At 43.8% G+C, this 20756-nt stretch overlaps 1 pseudogene; it reads left to right on the top strand.

Moving 5' to 3' along the window:
* Positions 1-8568: 8568 nt before the first annotated feature.
* LOC138848944 (coiled-coil-helix-coiled-coil-helix domain-containing protein 2 pseudogene) lies at positions 8569-9287 on the top strand (annotated as a pseudogene).
* The last annotated feature ends 11469 nt before the right edge of the window (positions 9288-20756 follow it).

Raw genomic sequence — 20756 nt, 5'->3', positions numbered from 1 at the left:
AAATTAGATTACTTGCTCATTAAGGCAGTCTCTTCAGTCCCTTAACAAATATATATTGTTATAAACCAGGGACATGATGATAGATGGTAACTCCAGTCTAATAGTCCTGTGAAGTACCATATTTATATGGAATACTTTCTGCAAGTGAAGACATTTCTAGGCTTGATAATAAAATCATCAGAAAAGTCTGTCTACTTTCTAGTCTTTTTGTTTGCTTGTTTAAAAAAAAAGCAAGTACCTTAAACAATATTTATCTTGTTTATGCATTATTTAATTTTGATATTGAATAACTTAAAAGTATTTCATTTATATTTTCCTTTACCTAAAATATGGTTAGATAGCAGTATAAATTCTAGCATTTAAAAAATATTAAAAATATATTAACTGTCTTGAGATTTTTTTCTGTTCAGGTTTGATTAACATTTGAAAATACTTAGTAATGGCCGGCGCCACGGCTCAATAGGCTAATCTTCCACCTAGCGGTGCCGGCACACGGGGTTCTAGTCCCGGTCAGGGCGCCGGATTCTTTCCCGGTTGCCCCTCTTCCAGGCCAGCTCTCTGCTGTGGCCCGGGAAGGCAGTGGAGGATGGCCCAAGTGCTTGGGCCCTGCACCCCATGGGAGACCAGGAGAAGCACCTGACTCCTGGCTTTGGATCAGCACTGTGCGCCGGCCGCAGCGCGCCAACCGTGGCAGCCATTGGAGGGTGAACCAACGGCAAAAAGAAGACCTTTCTCTCTGTCTCTCTCTCTCAATATCCACTCTGCCTGTCAAAAAAAGAAAAAGAAAAAAGAAAATACTTAGTAATGATTTGAAATGAAAATTACATTTGTAAAAAATGTAGGTATATTTAGACCTGCAAGAAAAATTTAACTAAAAGATAAAAAAAAAAAAAAAAAAAAAAAAATCTAGTGATAGCCAGTGTATGGCTTTTCAGAGCAACAAGACTTCTGTATCAGTTGTAATTATTTATTCATGGTGTCCTTTAATCTCCATGGAAACACTGAGATCATTTCAATTTTTAATTACACTAGGTTTTACAGTTCCATAGAGGTTAACTCTGTCGTAGTGAATAGAGAACTAGAGCTTTACCTATTTCCAGTATAAAAACTATAAAGGAACAAAAGATGATTTAAAGTGACATGAATTTGAGCGGCGCCGCTGCTCACTAGGGTAATCCTCCACCTGTGGCTCCGGCACCCCGGGTTCTAGTCCCTGTTGGGGTGACAGATTCTGTCCCTGTTGCTGCTCTTCCAGTCCAACTCTGCTGTGGCCTGGGAAGACAGTGGAGGTTGGCCCAAGTCCTTGGGCCCTGCACCCACTTGGGAGAGCAGGAAGAAGCACCTGGCTCCTGGCTTCAGATTGGTGCAGCGTGCCAGGAACAACGCGCTAGCCGTAGTGGCCACTTAGGGGGTGAACCAACAGAAAAAGGAAGACTTTCTCTCTCTCTCTCTCTCTCTCACTGTCTAGCTCTGCCTGTCAAAAAAAAAAAAAAGTGACATGAATTTAATTTAGTTACAACCTTTCCATGTATATTGATGGTTTCTAATATCTCTTAAACCCATCCTGCAACTTTTTTTTTTTTTTTTTAATTTTTGGTTTTTTTTTTTTTTTTTTTTTTTTTTTTTTTTTTTTTGACAGGCAGAGTGGACAGTGAGAGAGAGACAGAGAGAGAAAGGTCTTCCTTTGCCGCTGGTTCACCCTCCAATGGCCGCCGCTGCAGCCGGCGCACCGCGCTGATCCTGGCAGGAGCCAGGAGCCAGGTGCTTTTTCCTGGTCTCCCATGGGGTGCAGGGCCCAAGCACCTGGGCCATCCTCCACTGCACTCCCTGGCCATAGCAGAGAGCTGGCCTGGAAGAGGGGCAACCGGGACAGAATCCGGCGCCCCAACCGGGACTAGAACCCGGTGTGCCGGCGCCGCAAGGTGGAAGATTAGCCTATTGAGCCACGGCGCCGGCCCCATCCTGCAACTTTATATCCACTTTACTTCTCTAACTTTGTCTGTACCCTTCTAATAGTAACCTGTTACAGAAAACACAGCATTGGATACTTGTAGGATAAGTAGTTTGTGAGATATGTGAAACTGCTATGAAGTAAAAGGAGTAGAAGGACTGGGGAACTAGTTTTGCCACTTAGCTAGGAATCTTGAGAGAATCACTTCAAGACGAATCAAGTAAAGAGTCATAATAGAGCAGTGTCTGTGGAGCCCACAGTGTCTGTGGAATTTGCATGCCCTCTCCTTGTGGTTAGGGAACATCCATTTCCTGTCATCAAGGTGTTCACCAATGAGGAAGCTCCACTGAGCTTCACGTCCACTGTTTTTATCGGGGTTTCTTACATAGGCAGGATTCAATGAATCCTTGTATTCATTCTCCAGTCCCCCTCGAAGATGGGCTACTACCAAGTGGTTCAAAGATCCAATCTTCTAATCACCTAATTGTCTTTTTGGTATGAACAGCCCCCATTCTGAAGATATATATGGGCCCTCCATGCTGTCTCACATTACATAAACTCAGGTATAATCCGAGGAACTAATGAAAAACAAAGACATCATATTACTTGGAAAATTCTAAGAATTTAGATTAAATCCCAGGAACCAGGGAGAAAGAAAAGTTAAATGTAATGTATAGTTTTGTTTTTTAATTGTGGATGCCTATTTTAGTCTCAGATTCTTACCATGTCAATATACAAAGTCCATTTTATTTTTTATTCAAGGCTGCTGTGTGAAACAACCTATTTTATATATTAAGTGTATTAACCCTGTCTGTAACAATTATTTTTACCTGTTTGTAGTTTGCCTTTTAATTTTGATAACTTCTGGGGCCAGCAGTGTGGCGCAATGGGTTAAAACCTCAGCCTGTAGCACCAGTATCCCATATGGGAGCCAGTTCGAGTCTTGGCTGCTCCTTTTCCAATCCAGCTCTCTGCTATGGCCTGGGAAAGCAGTAGAAGACGGCCCAAGTTTTTGGGCCCCTGCGCCCACATAGGAAACCCAGAAGAAGCTCCTGGTTTTAGATCAGCTCAGCTCTGGCCGTTGTGGTCATTTGGGGAGTGAACCAAAGGAATGGGAGACCTCTCTCTGTCTGGCTCTACCTCTCTCTGTAACTCTGTCTTTCAAAGAAATAAAATAAATCTTTAAAATTTTTTTGATAAATTCTATATTTAGTCAGTCTTCCTCCTTCAACTAGATAAACATTTACCTTAACTTATGTATTGCCTTTGTATATCTTTATTTTTCATATATTGGAATTGTTTTTGGTGTATAGGATAAGTGTAGCTCATGTGTTTTTTTTTTTTCCTCAACTAATCAATTCTCCTAATACAGTGGAATGAATTTTTCATTGTTTAGATTCATCCTTCCAAAGCATAGATAGGTTATAAGGAATTAGCGGTTTGATGTGTAATAAGGAAAATATTGTTATCACCAGATTTGCTAATTTGGAAAGCAGAGAGATAGAGATCTCCCATCCGTTGGTTCAACCTGCAGATGTCCTTAATAGCCAGGGCTTGGCTGGGCCAGTCCAAAGACAGGAGCTTACAACTCAGTCCGGATCTCCCATAGGGGCCAAAATAATTGAGCCATCATCTGCTGTCTCCCAGGGTACACATTATTTGGAAATTGGATAGGAATGAGAAGAGAAGACTCTCGGACCAGGGACTCCAATGTGGGACATGAGAGTCCCAAGTGACATCTTAACCACTGCACTGAAGTCTGCCCTTGTTATCCTCATTTGTTTTTAAAGATTTATTTATTTATTTGAAGGGCAGAGTTACAGAGAGAGAGAGAGAGAGGCAGAAAGATCTTCCATCCACTGGTTCACTCCTAAATGGCCATAATGGCTAGAGCAGGGCTAATCTGAAGCCAGGAGCCAGGAGCTGCTTCTGGGTCTCCCATGTGGGTGCAGGGGCCCAAGGACTTGGGCCATCTTCTACTGCTTTCCCAGGTGCATTATCAGGGAGCTGGATCAGAAGTGGAGCAGCCAGGACCAGAACCATCATCTGTGTGAGATGCCAGCATCGCAGGCAGCGGTTTTACCTGCTATGCCACAAACCGGCCCCTATACCCCATTTTCTATTTTTATCTTCCTTTTAAATACTAATGTATTTGATTAATGTCCTATTATAGTAGTAGTTGTAGTAAAACCTTGCAAAGTGTTGTAGAGTTTCCAAAATACCCATTGTATATACTATATTCTGTATACTATATTTCATGTGAGCTTATTTTTTTTCCCAATAAGATATTTAGTAATTCTTATTTCCCAATAAGAATTTAGTATTCACTTTATTTCAAATTATATTCACACATTGTTTAACTTGTGTTCACAAAATTTCTGTGATAAAGACAATTGTAAATATTATTTTCCTAATTTTTAGCTGAAGACATTGAATTGTGGGGAATAAGTGTTGTGTTTATACTGCATGTGTAATAATTTGAAGTTGAAATTATATATTCATGCCGGCGCCGCGGCTCACTAGGCTAATCCTCCGCCTTGCGGCACCAGCACACCAGGTTCTAGTCCCAGTCGGGGCGCCGGATTCTGTCCCGGTTGCCCCTCTTCCAGGCCAGCTCTCTGCTGTGGCCAGGGAGTGCAGTGGAGGATGGCCCAAGTGCTTGGGCCCTGCACCCCATGGGAGACCAGGAGAAGTACCTGGCTCCTGCCTTCGGATCAGTGCGGTGCGCCGGCCGCAGCACGCCGGCCATGGCAGCCATTGGAGGGTGAACCAACAGCAAAGGAATACCTTTCTCTCTGCCTCTCTCTCTCACTGTCCACTCTGCCTGTCAAAAAAATAAATAAATAAAATAAAAAAACCAAAAAATTATATATTCATAATCACTTAGTCTTCTAATACTTAGCTAATTTTTATATCTGAGATTATCTAAACCACAATCATTAAATCTTAGAATTAAAAATATTTAAATTTATTTATTTGTTTGAAAGCATAGAAGAGAGAGGAAGGGAGAGAGAGAGAGACAAGGAGGAAGAGAAGGGAGAGAGAGAGCGAGAGAGCAAGAGAGAGTTCTTCATCTTCTGATTTGCTCTCCAGATGCTCACAACAGCCAGGGATGGATTAGGCCAAAGCCAAGAGCCTGTTACTGCATCTGGGTCTCTGATGTAGATGGCAGGTTCCCAAGTAATGGGGTCATCATCTGCTGCCTTTTCAGGCACATCAGCAGAAAGCTGGATAGGAAGCAGAGATCCAAACCAGGCACACCCCTATGGGATGCAGGCATTGCAAGCTACAGCTTGACCCACTGCACCACAATGTCCACCCCTAAAATTTCTTTACTTACCTTAGCTTTGCAGTAATTCTTCTCACATGGAAGAACCAAAAGCATTTATTTTAGAAAATGAGCAGAAATGTGCTGAATCACTTGTTATGGAAAAGGAATTATATTCACTTTATAAAGTATTGCTTGGACTTTGTTCATAGATATAAAGAAGTGAAATTAAATGCACAGTGAATGGCAATATGTTTAATCATTTACTTTCCAGTAATGTATGTAGAACCCGGAATACCGGCTTTCCTGTAATCACCCAATGACTTGCTAGCTTGCAGCATGTACTTTCCTTTTCCCTTGGCCGCCCTTCCTCAAGCTCTACAGCAATTTGTACCATCAGCAATCCTGGGAAGCAGAAATGTTCTTCACTAGGCATATATTCACTTAACTTAGTTTCAAAATGTAATAAATAACAGTTATTGACTGACAGGTGATTTGTATTTATCAGTTAATCCTTACAACATTTCTGAATATTATTATCACAATTTTATGGAGAAGAGACAAGCTCAGAAAGATTAAATACCTTGGTGAAGATTATATGTCTAGTAAACCAGACCTCAGAATCTGAACCCAAGATTTTTTTATTCCAAAGTTCTTGTTATAGCCATATTTAACTGTAAATTAACAATATGTGAACTATCAACATTCAGCATAGCAAAGAGCAGATCCGGAGCCAGGAGCTTCTTCCAGGTCTCCCACACTGGTGCAGGGGCCCAAGGCCTTGTGCCATCTTCTACTGCTTTCCCAGGTCATAAGCAAAGAGTTAGATCAGAGGAGTAGCAGCTGGGACACAAATTCTGAATTTGAAATAAAGAAATCTTTTTAAAAGAAAATATCCATTTATTTTTATTTCAAAAGCCGAGTACTAGAGAGAGAGAGAGAGCGAGCTTTCATCTGCTGGTTCACTCTCCAAGTGGCTGCAACAGCCAGGGCTGGGCCAGGCGGAAGCCAGAGGAGCCAGGACCTTCTTCCACATCTCCCATGCAGATGCAGGGCCCAAGCACTTTGGCCATCTTTCACTGTTTTTCTAGGCCATAGCAGAGAGCTGCACCAGAAGTGGAGCAGCTGGGATATGAACCGGTTGCCCACATGGGATGCTGGCACCACAGGCGGAGACTTATCCTACTGTGCCATAGTGCAGGCCCTGGAACTCTTTAAATTTAAGATCTCTGGTTTACCAAGAGTTTACATTTTGAATGTGAATCTTTTCATATACTTTTGCTGCATCTATTGAGATGATTATATAGTCATTATGGTTTGAATGAAATTTTGTCCCTTTCAAAACTCATGTTGAAATTTGATGGCCATTGTGGCAATGTTGGGAGATGGGTCTTTTAGAAAGGCAGATTATTGGGGGCCTGTGCTGGGGCACAGTTGGTTAAAGCCCTGGCCTGAAATGCCAGCATCCCATATGCGTGCTGGATCTAGTCCCGGCTGCTCCTCTTCTGATCCAGCTCTCTGCTATGGCCAGGGAAAGCAGTAGAAGATGGCCCATGTCCTTGGGTCCCTGCACCCACATGGGAGACCTGGAAGAAGCTCTTGGCTCCTGGCTTTGGATCGGCACAGCTCTGGCTGTTGCAGCCAGTTGGGGAGTGAACCATCGGATGGAAGACCTCTCTCTGTAACTCTGTCTTTCAAATAAATAAAATAAATCTTTTTTTTTTTAAAAAAAGAAAGGCAGGTTATTATGGAGGATTAATACCTTTCTCACAAGACTGGCTTTACTCACTTGGTTACCAGGGACAACATGCTGTATCTATAATGTGAGATTATAATGATGATAGATTATAATCTATAATGTGAAATTGCCTCTCTTGTTTTGTTACTTTCACCCTTGCCTGCTTCTTCTTTGCTTTTCCACCATGAGTTGAAGCAGTGCACGGCCACCCAATCTTGAACTTCCCAGCCTCCAGAACTGTGACCCAAAATAAGCCTCTTTTGTTTGTAAATTATCCATTTTCAGGGGTCCTGTTATAGCAACAGAAAACAAAACTGAACAAATTGATGATGAGTAGTACAGATAGTGCATATGTATCTTCTGGGACACTATGTGTGGTTTCTCAAGGGTTGGATCATGGGCTGTGCATATCTTAGATTTCCCAGAGGGTGCCAAATTGATATGCAGATTGGTCACACCAATTTCCACTCACTTTGTACAATAACTGTAGTTATTGCATATCTTATCAATGCTCTCTACTGTCAGACTTTCTAAGTGTTGTAAAACTGATAAACAATGATTTTTAGTGGTGGTTTCAGTTTTAACTTCCTTAATTGCAACTGAATTTGAATGCCTTTCCAGTATTTGTTGGCCATTTGCATTTCCTCTGAATGGCCAATTCAAATACTTTGCCCATTTAAAAAGTTTTTGACTTGTTTACATAACTTACTGGAATATTTTGTATGTTCTTCATACAATTTTTATCAGATATGTTTGTTATAAATCTATTTTTGGGGCTGGCGCTGTGGTGCAGCAGGTTAATGCCCTGGCCTGAAGCGCCAGCATCCCATATGGATGCTGGCTCAAGATCCGGTTGCTCCACTTCCTATCCAGCTCTCTGCTAGGGCCTAGGAAAGCAGTGGAAGGTGGCCTAAGTCCTTGGGCCCCTGCACCCGTGTGAGAGACCTGGAAGAAGCTCCTGGCTCCTGGCTTTGGATGGGCGCAGCTCCAGCCGTTGCAGCCAATTGGGGAGTGAACCAGTGGATGGAAGACCTCTCTCTCTCTGTGTAACTTTGACTTTCAAATAAATAAATAAATCTTAAAAAAAAAAAAAAAGGATTTATTTGAAAGGCAGAGTTACAGAGAAGCAGAGAGGTCTTCCATCCACTGGTTCACTCCCCAAATGGCCGCAACGGCTAGAGCTGGGCCAATCCAAAGCCAGGAGCCAGGAGCTTCTTCTAGGTCTTCCCACACAGGTGCAGGGGCCCAAGGACTTGGGCCATCTTCCATTGCTTTCCCAGGCCATAGCAGAGAGCTGGATTCGAAGAACAGCTGGAACTCGAAACAGCACCCATATGGGATACTGGCACTGCCGGCGGCAGCTTTACCCGCTATGCCACAGCATCAGTCACAAGCCCAAGAGGATTGATCACTGAACAAATGCCAAAGAGTCACCTATCTCTGGGCTTCATGTTACCAGAGAGAAAGTAAACCGCTGTCCTTTATAAGCCACCATTATTAATCTTACATTGTCAGTAGCAGGCAAATGTAATTCTTATCTACTGCAGCTACCAGTATATTCTAAACATTTCCCCATATTTATATGTGATTTTTATGATTTTCTAGCTACATAGTCTGCCTCCAAATGCATATGCCATAATTAATTTAATCCCATCCTTGATTGTATATATTGAGGATACCTTAAGATAATTGTGGCTGATTAAATTTTTCCAGTTAGAGTTTCACCCCCGTAGACAGAGTAGTTTTGCCATGACAATGCCGTGTGGAAGCCACAGCCGTACCTCCCGCATGACCCCTCCAGCCAGCCCAGCTCCTCAGATGAGAGCTGCGCTGATGCCAGCACCAACAGCTCAGCCCCCTGCAGCAACCCCACTGTATGCAGTTGGCTCGCCTGTTGAGGCACCTGGACAGCCAGGCCTGTTGGCACGGACAGCCAGGCCTGTTGGCACAGACGGCCACCACTGCAGCTGGCGTGGCTGTGGGCTCTGCTGTTGGGCACACGCTGGCCCATGCCATCACTGGGGGCCTCAGTGGAGGGAGCAATGCTGAGCCCTGGAGGCCAGACATCACTTACCAGGAGCCCCAGGGAGCCCAGTTAGCACAGCAGTGGGAGTTTGGCCACAATCAGAGTGATGTTAAGCTCTGTGAGGGTTTCAATGAAGTCCTGAGACAGTGCAGAATCACAAATGGGTTAGTCTAATTCAGAAGCTCAGGATGAAGCAGAAAATTGAATCTCATGACCAAGTTACTTGAGCATACAGATGAAATTGGTAGTGACGGTATAAAGTGTAAAGCCACCTGGTCAACCTGTCATCTGCTTTGAAGAGCTTCCTTGGTCCAGCATTGCAGTGGAAAAAAGCACCCTAACCGTGTGGAAATCCATTGAGATGATATTGGATTTGGGGCTGGACAGATGTTTGGTCTCCTTAAACAAACTGTTGTAATGTTATTATTTATGAGTAGAATAAAGTGATTTTCTTCCAAGAGAAAAAATTTTTTTTCCAGTGATGGCCACAACGATATCTGCCATCCCAAATGCTTCCCTTTATTTTTTCTTTTAAGATTTATTTCCTTGTTTGAAAGGCAGAGTCACAGAGAGGCAGAGGCAGAGAGGGAGAGAGGGAGAGAGGGAGAGAGGGAGAGAGGGAGAGAGGAGAGAGAGCTCTTCCAACCGCTGGTGCACTCCCCAGTTGGCCGCAGTGGCCGCAGTTGTGCCGATCTGAAGCCAGGAGGCAGAAGCTTCTTCTGTGTCTCCCATGTGGGTACGGGGGCCCAACGACTTGGGCCATCTTCTACTGCTTTCCCAGGCCATAGCAGAAACCTAGATCTGAAGAGCAGCAGCTGGGATTCGAACCGGAATCCACATGGGATGCTGATACTTCAGTCAGTGGCTTTACCTGCTGTAACACAGCACTCCTCACCCCAGTGCTTCCATATGGTATAACGTTGATGTTTATCCAATCAGGTGATTGAGCCTATGCCCCTCCCTCTGAAACTGAGTAAACTCTATGATAACCTTAACCAATAGAATATGTGAAGCTCTGCTAGGTGACCTCTAACACTAGATTATAAAAAATGCCATACACTCCGTCTTGCTCTCTTAGAACCTAGCAATCATGCTGTGAGTGAGACTAAACCATATACTAGCCCATGCAGATAGATCACACATAAAGGCTACAAGGAAGTGTTTGATGTTGATAATCCCACTGAAGTCTCCTTCAACAGTCAGTCACCAGGCATGTAAATGAAGATATCTCCAGATTATTTTAGCCCTCAGCCACAGAATTGTCTTCAGGCTTTGGGGCTTCCATCTTGGCATTGTGGAGTTGACAGTCATCTTTCTTTGCCTTTCTCAAATTCTTGATCCGAAGAATCTGTGAGTATATTGGATATGGGGGTGGATATGCACTGAAGTGAGGTCTGATTGGTGGGGCAACATGCTTGGGCAGGCACATAGAGCCCTTTCTTCCCTAGCATCCGTGTGCCCCATACTAGCTCCTACCCCTACCCCAATGCCATGCCAGGGTAGACACTTAGATCTAGAGAGATGAAGTGGGGGCCTGGCGCCGTGGCTCACTAGGTTAATCCTCCGCCTGTGGCACTGGCATCCCATATGGGTGCCGGGTCCTAGTCCTGGTTGCTCCTCTTCCAGTCCAGCTCTCTGCTATGGACTGGGAGGGCAGTGGAGGATGGCCCAAGTGCTTGGGCCCTGCACCCGCATGGGAGACCAGGAGGAAGCACCTGGCTCCTGGCTTCAGATCAGCATAGCTCCGGCCATGGCGGCCATTTGGGGAGTAAACCAACGGAAGGAAGACCTTTCTCTCTCCCTCTTTCTCACTGTCTGTAACTCTACCTGTCAAATAAATAAAAATTAAAAAAAAAAATAGATGAAGTGACTAATTCAAGGTAACACAGTGTTGGGGATGGAATCCAGACTTTCTGTTTCCCTACCGACCTACACTGTCTTGTGGATATGTGAGTGAATTCCATACCACCTATCTTATAGATGAAGCCACTGTGATATAGAGCAATTAAATAATCACCACTCCACCTGTGGAACCTCACACGTGATTCTTCTCCTTTCACTCTAATAACCACAGTAAGACATGATCTTTTTTCTTTTAAAAAAAGAATTGTTTATTTGTTTGAAAGGTAAAGTGACAGAGAGAGAGAGGAAGAAACAGAACAAAATCTTCCATCTCCTGGCTCACTCTGCATATGTTCACAATAGCTGGGCAAGGCCAGGCTGAAGCCAGATACCAGTAACCCCATCTGTTCTCCCACATGGGCAACAAGAACCCAGGGATTTGGGCCGCCATCTGCCGCCTTGCATGGAAATGAGCAGAAAGCTGCCTCAGAAGTGTGGGGTAACCAGGACTGCTGGTGTCCCAAGCAGCAGCTTAACCTGCTGTGCCTGGGAGGCAGCGCATGTTGGCCTAAATACTTGGGTTCCTGCCACCCACATGGGAGACTGGGATGGAGTTTCTATCTCTCGGCTTCAGTCTGGCATGGCCCTGATTGTTGTGGACATTTGGGGAATGAATCAGCAGATGGAAGATCTCTGTCTCTTCCACTCTCCTTTTCAAATAAATAAATGAATATTAAAAAAATAAATAAATCTGTTTTTTAAAAAAGAATGTGATTTGGGGCCTACTTCTTGGGGCCTGAATCCCCACTTAGACTTTTATTGTGCAACCTTGGGGTCTTGGCAGTTATCCTAGTTAGAGTTCTGTCCGATCCTAAGCCAGTGACTGGTGTCTTCACAAGAGAAACACGCCCAGAGGGAAGATAGCCCCAAGAAGATGGAGACAGAGATTGGCATTAAGCTGCCGCAGACTAAGGGATGGCAGAAGCACTCCAAGGATTGCCAGCAGCCGGCAGAACCTAGACCCCCTCAGAGGGAGCACATGTGCTACTGCTGACACCTTGATTTCAGACGTGTCACCTCAAAACTGTGAAAGAAGAAACTTTTGTTGTTTTAAGTCACCCAGTTTGTGGTAGTATGACAGTCCTAGGAAACTAATAGATGCTCTTACCACCATCTCCGTTTTCAGATAAAAGAAACTGAGGCCCAGAGGATTCAAATACTTGGAGAGCTCTGTAGGTCACACTGTTCTGGGTGCCGTGCACTGTTTCCGTGGCTCCTGCCACAGCTGTTGGTGGCTCTCCACCCTCTCCACGGCGCTCGGCTTCCAGCAGTGCTGGAGCTGAGCTGCCAGGTGACTCCCTTCTCTAACACACCAGCCCACAGGCTTTCCCTGTTCCATGCCCACTTCGCAGCACAAGGTAGAATCTCCTCTCAGAAGGCTTCTGGCTGTAGCCTGACCTTTTCCCCAGGTCTCTTCTCCACCCTGTCCTCTGCTTTATTTGTCCTTTCCACGCAGTGGCTGGGAAGCGTGGTGACAAGGTGAGGGGCAGGGTCACCCAGTTTCACCTGGCAGTGGTTTTTATGCTTCCCACTTCTGGCCTGCTGTACCTTTTAGAACTCTAGTCAGTAGACAGTTGAAGCCTCACATTTCTCTTGGGAGCCTACAAGACCTTGCATGTAGCCCACAGTTCATGGCTGTGAGCAGAGAAGGCGGTAGCTCCTGGCAGCATTGGTTATGAGGATACCAGTCATCATGTTACCAATGGACTCAACCAACCATGGTGGCTCTGTTCCTGTCGAAAGGGAGGGAGATGGTGAGGGCTTCTCTGGACCAGCTCGTGTGCCTGACCAGCTTCTTGTCTGCACACGGGCTCTCTGCTGGCATGCCATGGCTGACTGCGAAATCTTGCCTGTTTTCCAATAGAGGTCTTTGGCTTGGAACCTGGAACCTGCTCTTATTCTCAGCTACTCTCACTAGACTGTGAGTTCCAGGAGCACAGGAAGCACATTCATTCTGTTTGCTGCTCTATCCTGGGACTGGGCAAAGGTCTGGCACTTAATAACACCCCCTCCCCCCAAGGATGTTTGCTGGTGAGGAAGTGGATGCTGACCTTAAAGCGTCAAAATATTTCAGGGGCTGAAAGAGCAGGAAGATCCAGGCGGAGGACCTTGGATTTCATTCAGTCTCAGCGCATCTTCAAGTTTTCCCAACCCTTTAAACCATTCAACAAACTGTTTTGACTCCCTCCCACCATCCCAGCACCAAAAAGCTTCAAAATGAAAATATCTGGGACGGTTGTTGGGCACAGCATTTGAAACGCCTTTTCAGATGTCTGCGTCATATCAGAGTGCCTGGTTTGAGAACCAGGTCTGTGTCTTGTCTTGTCTTTTTTTTTTTTTTAATTGGTTTTTAACAAATTCAATGTGACTTGTAGTTATAATTTTAAGAACATAATGATATTCCTTCCTTTCCCCCCTCCCTTCCCACCTTCTTTCCTTCTCCCTGTCTCTTTGCAGTTTTTGAGATAGCATATTTTAAAATTACACTAGACAGGCTTAATAATTCATTGAGTATGAAGCTAAACAAGTAAGAGCAAAAAGACCCTAGTTTAGTGAGAATATAGACAATGGCTGTAAACACTGAATGGAAAAATGACTGTCTCACCCATATACAGCAAACTTAAAGTAATCACAGTTCATTAAAACTATAGTAGTATAATTTTTTTAAAGATTTATTTATTTGAAAGACAGTATTGGGGCTGGCGTTGTGGTGCACCAGGTTGATCATCTGTCTGTGGCGCCGGCATACCATATGGGCATTGGTTCTAGTCCCGGTTGCTCCTCTTTCAGTCCAGCTCTCTGCTGTGGCCTGGGAGGGCAGTGGAGGATGGCCCAAGTGCTTGGGCCCCTGCACCCACATGGGAGACTAGGAGGAAGTGCGTGGCTCCTGGCTTCTGATCGGCGTAGCTCCAGCTGTTGCAGCCATTTGGAGAGTGAACCAATGGAAAGAAGGCCTTTCTCTCTGTCTCTCTCTCACTGTCTAAACTCTACCGGTCAAATAAATAAAATCTTTTTTTTTTTTTTTTTTTGACAGGCAGAGTGGACAGTGAGAGAGAGAGAGACAGAGAGAAAGGTCTTCCTTTGCCGTTGGTTCACCCTCCAATGGCCGCTGCGGCCAGCGCGCTGCGGCCGGCGCACCGCGCTGATCCAATGGCAGGAGCCAGGTACTTCTCCTGGTTTCCCATGGGGTGCAGGGCCCAAGCACTTGGGCCATCCTCCACTGCACTCCCTGGCCACAGCAGAGAGCTGGCCTGGAAGAGGGGCAACCGGGACAGAATCCAGCGCCCCGACTGGGACTAGAACCTGGTGTGCTGGCGCCGCAAGGTGGAGGATTAGCCTAGTGAGCCGCGGCGCTGGCCCAAATAAATAAAATCTTTACAAAAAGAAAAAAGAAAGAAAGAAAGAAAGAAAGAAAGAAAGAAAGAAAGAAAGAAAGAAAGAAAGACAGTAAGTTAGTTACAGAGAAAGGTAGAGACACACAAAGAGAGGTCTTCCATCTATTGGTTCACTCCCCAGATGACTGCAACTCCCAGAGCTGAGCCGATCTGAAGCCAGTATACCATGTTTAACCACTGGCTTGACAGTTTTAAAGCAAAGTTTTACAAAACTATATTTGGAGCAATACTGACACAGACATTTATTTCTTTTTTCTTTCTTTTTTGTTTGTTTGTTTTTAAAATTTTAGCTCACACATATAAGGAGAACATATGTCATTTTTCTTTCTGGGTCCAGCTTATTTCACTCAACATGATGTCTTTCAGTTGTATCTGTTCTGCTGCAAATGGTAGAATTTCATTTTTTATAGCTGAATAATATTCCATTGTGTATATATACCACATTTTCTTTACCCATTCATTTGATGATGGACACCTTAGCTGGTTCCAAATTTTGGCTACTGGGAACAGTGCTGCTATGAACATGATTGTGCAGGTACCTCTTTGATACATTGTACTCAAGTCTTTTTGGATCATACGGAAAATCTATTTCTAGTTTTTTTAAGAAATCTCCACACTGTTTTCTACAGTGGCTGCACTAATTTGCATTCCCACCAACGGTGTATAAATATTCCGCTTTGCTGCATCCTTGCCAGCATTTGTTACTCTCTGTGTTTTGGATTTTAGCCATTCTGACAGGGGTGAGGTGATACCTCATTGGGGTTTTGATTTGTATTTCCCTGATGGCTAGTGATGTTGAGCATTTGTTCATATATTTGCTGGACATTTATATTTGTTCTTTTGAGAACTGTCAAAGTGCTTTGTCCATTTTTCAACTGAATTGATTGTTTTTTGTTGTTGTAGAATTTTTTAAATTGCTAATACATTTGGGATATTATACAAACCACCTTTTTCAGATAGGTGGTTTGCAGATATTTTTTCCCATTCTGTTGGATGTCTCTTTACTCGATTTATCATTTCCTTTGCTGTGCAAAAAGCTTCTGAGTTTTATATAGTCCCACTTGTTTAGTTTTGCTTTTGTTGCTTTTGCTTTGAGGGTCTTGTCCAAGCTGTTGTCCCCTCCACCAATGTCTTGGAATGTTTCCCCTCTGTTTTCTTCCAATAACTTCATAGTCTCAGTCTTAAATTTAGGTCTTTGATCCATCTTGAGTTGGTTTTTGTATATGGTGGGAGATATGGCTCTAACTTCATTCTTCTGCATATATACATCCAGTTTTGCATCATTTGTTAGTGAGATTATCTTTACCGTTCCTGATCCATCTTCCTACTGATGTGTACTCTGGAAGACAGCAGATGATGACAAAACTACTTGGGTCCTTGCCATCCTTGTAGGAGACTCAGATTGAGTTCCAGACTCCTGGATTTAGCCTAGCCTAGCCCTGGCTGTTGCAGCCATTTTGAGATGAAAGATCTCCATCTCTGTGTCTCTATTCTCTTTCTCTAAAAAATTATCCATATGCTGACTTAACTGGTTGTTTAATAATTACTCAGGTATATTGAATTTGAAAATATTCTATAATTTCTATTACTTTTAATAGCTATTACAACTGACTGCTGAGAAAAATTTACAGTGTATAAAATATTACATGAAATTTCTAAATTGGCTTTTAGAGTTTCTTAACTTATTACCACAATCTGGTTAAGTGGAACAACTGTTTATCTCTTTCTGTTTTGTTATTTTTTAAACTATAGACAAAATTTATCATTTATAACACTTTGAAGTATATAGTTCACTGGCATTCAGTACACTGTCTTTTCCAGAACTTTTCCATTGTCCTGAATTGCACTGAACACTCTATTCCCAATAAACAATAACTTCCCTCCTCCCCACCCCCACTGATTCTCATTTTTAATAATGAACTGATCTTTCTTTTTAACACTTGTTTTTAAATTTTTCATTTTCTTTAAATGGGAGAGGGAGAGGGACAAAGAGAGAGAGAGAAAAACAGAGAGCTCCCACCCACTGATTTACTCCCCAAATGCCTCCAGTAACTGGAAATGGGCCAGACTGAAGCCAGAGTCCAGATCTCTCACATGGAAGGAAGGGATGGAAGTACTTGAGCTATCATCTTCTGCCTCCAAGGGTGTGCATTAACAGGAAACTAGAATCAGAAGTGGAGGCAGGACTTGAACCTAAGGACCCTGATATGGGATGAGGGCATCCCAAGTAATATCTTAACCACTGTGCAAACGCCTATCCCTAAAATGATCTTTGAATATCCACTAAAATATTAGAAATCTTTTAACTGCTGTAAACAATGAGAACATATAATTAGGAAGCTAGGCTTTTGAGATGCCATTCGTAGTCAATAAATTATTCCATTAAGGATTTACTCTTTACAGAGGCTGCTTGATTTCTCATTTGGAAACTTAAAAACTACAGTCTTTTCCTTAATTTTCTCTCCTCCCTCAAAATGTATACTGTAACAGGCCTTTATTTCCCTTCCTCCTCTCTCTCTCTCTCTCTCTCTCTCTCTCTCTCTCTCTTTCTTTCTATTTATTTATTTAAGAGGCAGAGTTACAGACAAAGAGGGAGAGACAGAGAGAGGTCTTCCATCTACCAGTTCACTCCCCAGATGGCCACAACGGCTGGAGCTGGGTTGATCTGAAGCCAAGAGCCAGGAGCGCCTTACAGGTCTCCCAGGTGGGTTCAGGGGCCCAAAAATTTGGGCCATCTTTTGCTGGTTTCCCAGGCCATTAGCAGGGAGCTGGATGTGAAGTGGAGTAGCCGGGACTCCATCTGGCATCCATATGGGATGCCAGCACTGCAGGCGGAGGCATAACGTACTACACCACAGCACCGGCCCCCATACTTATTTCTTTACTACATTGTTTTCCATCTCCTTGTTCACAACTAGAAGCCATAATCTTCTTGACCTGCTAATCAGGTGATAAATCATGTGATGAACTAAAGTTCATGACTCTTGCAAGGAATAAATACTAGAATGGAATTTTCAGTAGGTAAAGATCTTTTCCCTACATTAAATCCATTATAATAGGAAAAAAATAAATATATAACTTTTTTTTAGAAATGTTTGTAAAACACTGTGAACCATTTACTATTTTAGTAACAACTATTTTAATTTGTGTTGAACTGTAACTTTAAGTAGGAAAACTGGATCTTGGATTTATTTATTTATTTATTTATTTGACAGATAGAGTTAGACAGTGAGAGAGAGAGAGAGAGAGAGAGAGAGAGAGAAAGGTCTTCCTTCCGATGGTTCATCCCCCAAATAGTCGCTATGGCTGGAGCTACACTGATCCAAAGCCAGGAGCCAGGTGCTTGGGTGCAGGGCCCAAGCATTTGGGCCATCCTCCACTGCCTTCCCAGGACACAGCAGAGAGCTGGACTGGAAAAGGAGCAACCGGGACTAGAACCCTGTGCCCATACGGGATGCTGGCACCGCAGGCAGAGGATTAACCAAGTGATCCACGGCGCCGGCCCCCAGAATTGTATTTTTTAAAGACTTATTTATTTATTTGAGAGAGAGAAATATTTTATCCTCTGGTTTATTCCTCAATGGTCACAACATCCAGGGCTGGGCCAGGCTGAATCCAGGATCGTGGAGCTCTATCTGGGTCTCCTACATGGGGCAGGGACTCAAGAACTTGGGCCAACTTCTGCTGCTTTCCCACATGCATTAGCAGGGAGCTGGATCAGAAGTAGAGCAGCTGAGACTCCAACTAGCACCCATATGGTATGCCAGTGCCACAAGTGGAGGCTTAACCTGCTGCACCACAACTCTGGCCCCTTCAATTGATGTTTTTGAAGTTTTACCTAATTTACTACTTTAAAATGTTATATGGTACTGTGAGGAGTTAGAGGAGCCAATAGGCTGTTAGGTGAGGTTCTTGTTGGAATAAGAAAGGGAGCAGAGTACTTTTAAGAGTGGACAAAGTGCTGCCTCTTCCCAGAGGCTGCCTTTAGCAACACTTTTATAGCGAGACTAAACTAGACAGGGCTACCAATTCCAGCCCTCTATTGAGTTTTTAGTTTTGTCATGAGAGCAGCCTGGGCAGGATCACAAATTCCAGCCTTCTGATAGGTTTTTTGTTTGTTTGTTTTTGACAGACAGAGTGGACAGTGAGAGAGAGAGAGACAGGTCTTCCTTTGCCGTTGGTTCACCCTCCAATGGCCGCCGCGGCCGGCGCACTGCGGCCAGTGCACCGTGTCTATCCGAAGGCAGGAGCCAGGTGCTTATCCTGGTCTCCCATGGGGTGCAGGGCCCAAGCACCTGGGCCATCCTCCACTGCACTCCCTGGCCACAGCAGAGAGCTGGCCTGGAAGAGGGGCAACCGGGACAGAATCCGGTGCCCCAACCGGGACTAGAACCCGGTGTGCCGGCGCCGCAAGGCGGAGGATTAGCCTACTGAGCCAGGGCGCCGTCTTTCTGATAGGTTTTATCCCTGCATTCAATTCATTATTATTCCAGCCTCTGATTGGTTGTTAGTATAGCTCTCTGATTGATAGCTGTTACTCTGCTCTTCCCCTAATTGGTTAAATCTGGGTAGCTACTTTTATTCATAAAAGGGGCCAGTACCCCCAGGTTCCTGGGCTAGTTCCTCCCTTTGAGCTCCCCTCATTGCAGCTGTGACAGGAGGTTTCTCGCTTCACTAAATCTTGCTTTGCTCACTGCTCTGTCTGCATGGAAATTCTTCAATGTAAGACAAGAACCGAGATCATCTTCATTGGCCCATAACAACATGAAAAAGTAAGGCCTTACAAGTAATTCACCCTGAAACTATAGATTTTGTCATTTTAACTTCAAATAAACTGATAATTTTTTTTATTCGACAGGTAGAGTTAGACAGTGAGAGAGAGCGACAGAGAGAAAGGTCTTTCCTCCACTGGTTCACTCCCCAAATGGCTGCTACAGTCGGCGCTACGCCGATCCGAAGCCAGGAGCCAGGTGCTTCTTCCTGGTCTCCCATGCAGATGCAGGGGCCCAAGAACTTGGGCCATCCTCCACTGCCCTCCCGGGCCACAGCAGAGAGCTGGACTGGGAGAGGAGCAACCGGAACTAGAACCCTGTTCCCATACAGGATGCCGGTGCCACAGGCGGAGGATTAACCAAGTGAGCCATGGCGCCGGCCCCAAAACTGATAATTATTAATCTAGTTTATCACTCTAACAGAAAAAGTAAAATCTGGGGCTGGCGCTGTGTCCCAGTGCATTAGAGCTCCAAGCCTGTAGCACTGGCATACCATATGGGCACCAGTTCAAGTCCCAGCTGCTCCACTTCTGATCCAGCTCTCTGCTATGGCGTGGGAAAGCAGTGGAAGATGGCCAGAGTACTTGGGCCCCTGCACCCACATAGGAGACAGAAGAAACTCCTGGATCCTGGCTTTGGATCAGCTCAGCTCTGGCCATTGCCGTCATTTGGGGAGTGAACCAGTTGGTGGAAGACCTCTCTCTCTGGCTCTACCTCTCTCTGTAACTGTCTTTCAAATAAATAAAATAAATCTTTTTTTGAAAAAGTAAAAGGTGCTAATAAATCCCATACATATAAACATCAAAACAACTGAAAACATAGTTCCAGATACAGTCCTTAGCAATGCTAATAGATTAATACAAAAAGAAACCATCAAGCGTTCTTTGATTCATAATTTGGAGAATGCAGGAGAACTGAGGTATGTGGTGGCATAGCAAACACAAGGATGTATTAAAGTTTTTTCCTTTTAATTGTTTCAGTATTATATTGCTATAAGAAAGAAATTTTCTTGATACATAACAAGTCAAAAGATCTTAGATATTCACTTGAATTTCTTTAGAGCAATTAAACTTTCAAGAAAGCTGGCATAGATTAAGAAATGTTTCCTAGTCTCAAATTTTTTTTTCATATTTAAGTAACAAGGAAGAAGACTTTAAAAGAGAAAATCTTATTTCTTAAATAAAAATTTCCTTTTTCTTTTTGATTGAAGAAATTTTCTCTAATGTAGAATGTGGATATCTTCCAATTAACTTATAAACCACCATGGAAATCCATTATTGATGAAAGCAAAGTGGTTTTCTTTCATGTTCCAACTTCATTTGATTATTGTATTCTTTTGAAAAAAAATCTAGACACGTATTTTCATTTTAGTTTAAAAGCAAAGAGAGAGAGAGAGAGAGAGAGAGAGAGAGAGAGATCTTCCATCCATTGTCTCACTCCCCAAATGCCTACAACAGCCAGAGCTGTGCTAGGTTGAAGCCACCAGCCCAGAAGTCAATCTGGGTCTCCCTTGTGGGTGGCAAGGACCCAGGTACTTGAGCCATCATCTGCTGCCATGATGCACACTGACAGGATGCTGAACTGGAAGAAGCAGAAGAAGCTGGACTCAAAATCAGCATTCCAAATGGACCCAAGTGTCTCAATTAGCAACTTAACCTCTGTGCCAAACACCTGCCCCTGAATTACTGTATTCTATGTATGTGT

The sequence above is a fragment of the Oryctolagus cuniculus genome, chromosome 3, assembly GCF_964237555.1.
Source record: "Oryctolagus cuniculus chromosome 3, mOryCun1.1, whole genome shotgun sequence".
NCBI lineage: Eukaryota > Metazoa > Chordata > Mammalia > Lagomorpha > Leporidae > Oryctolagus > Oryctolagus cuniculus.
Note: the sequence above shows the minus strand (reverse complement) of the source record. Positions and strands in the feature narration are given on the sequence as shown.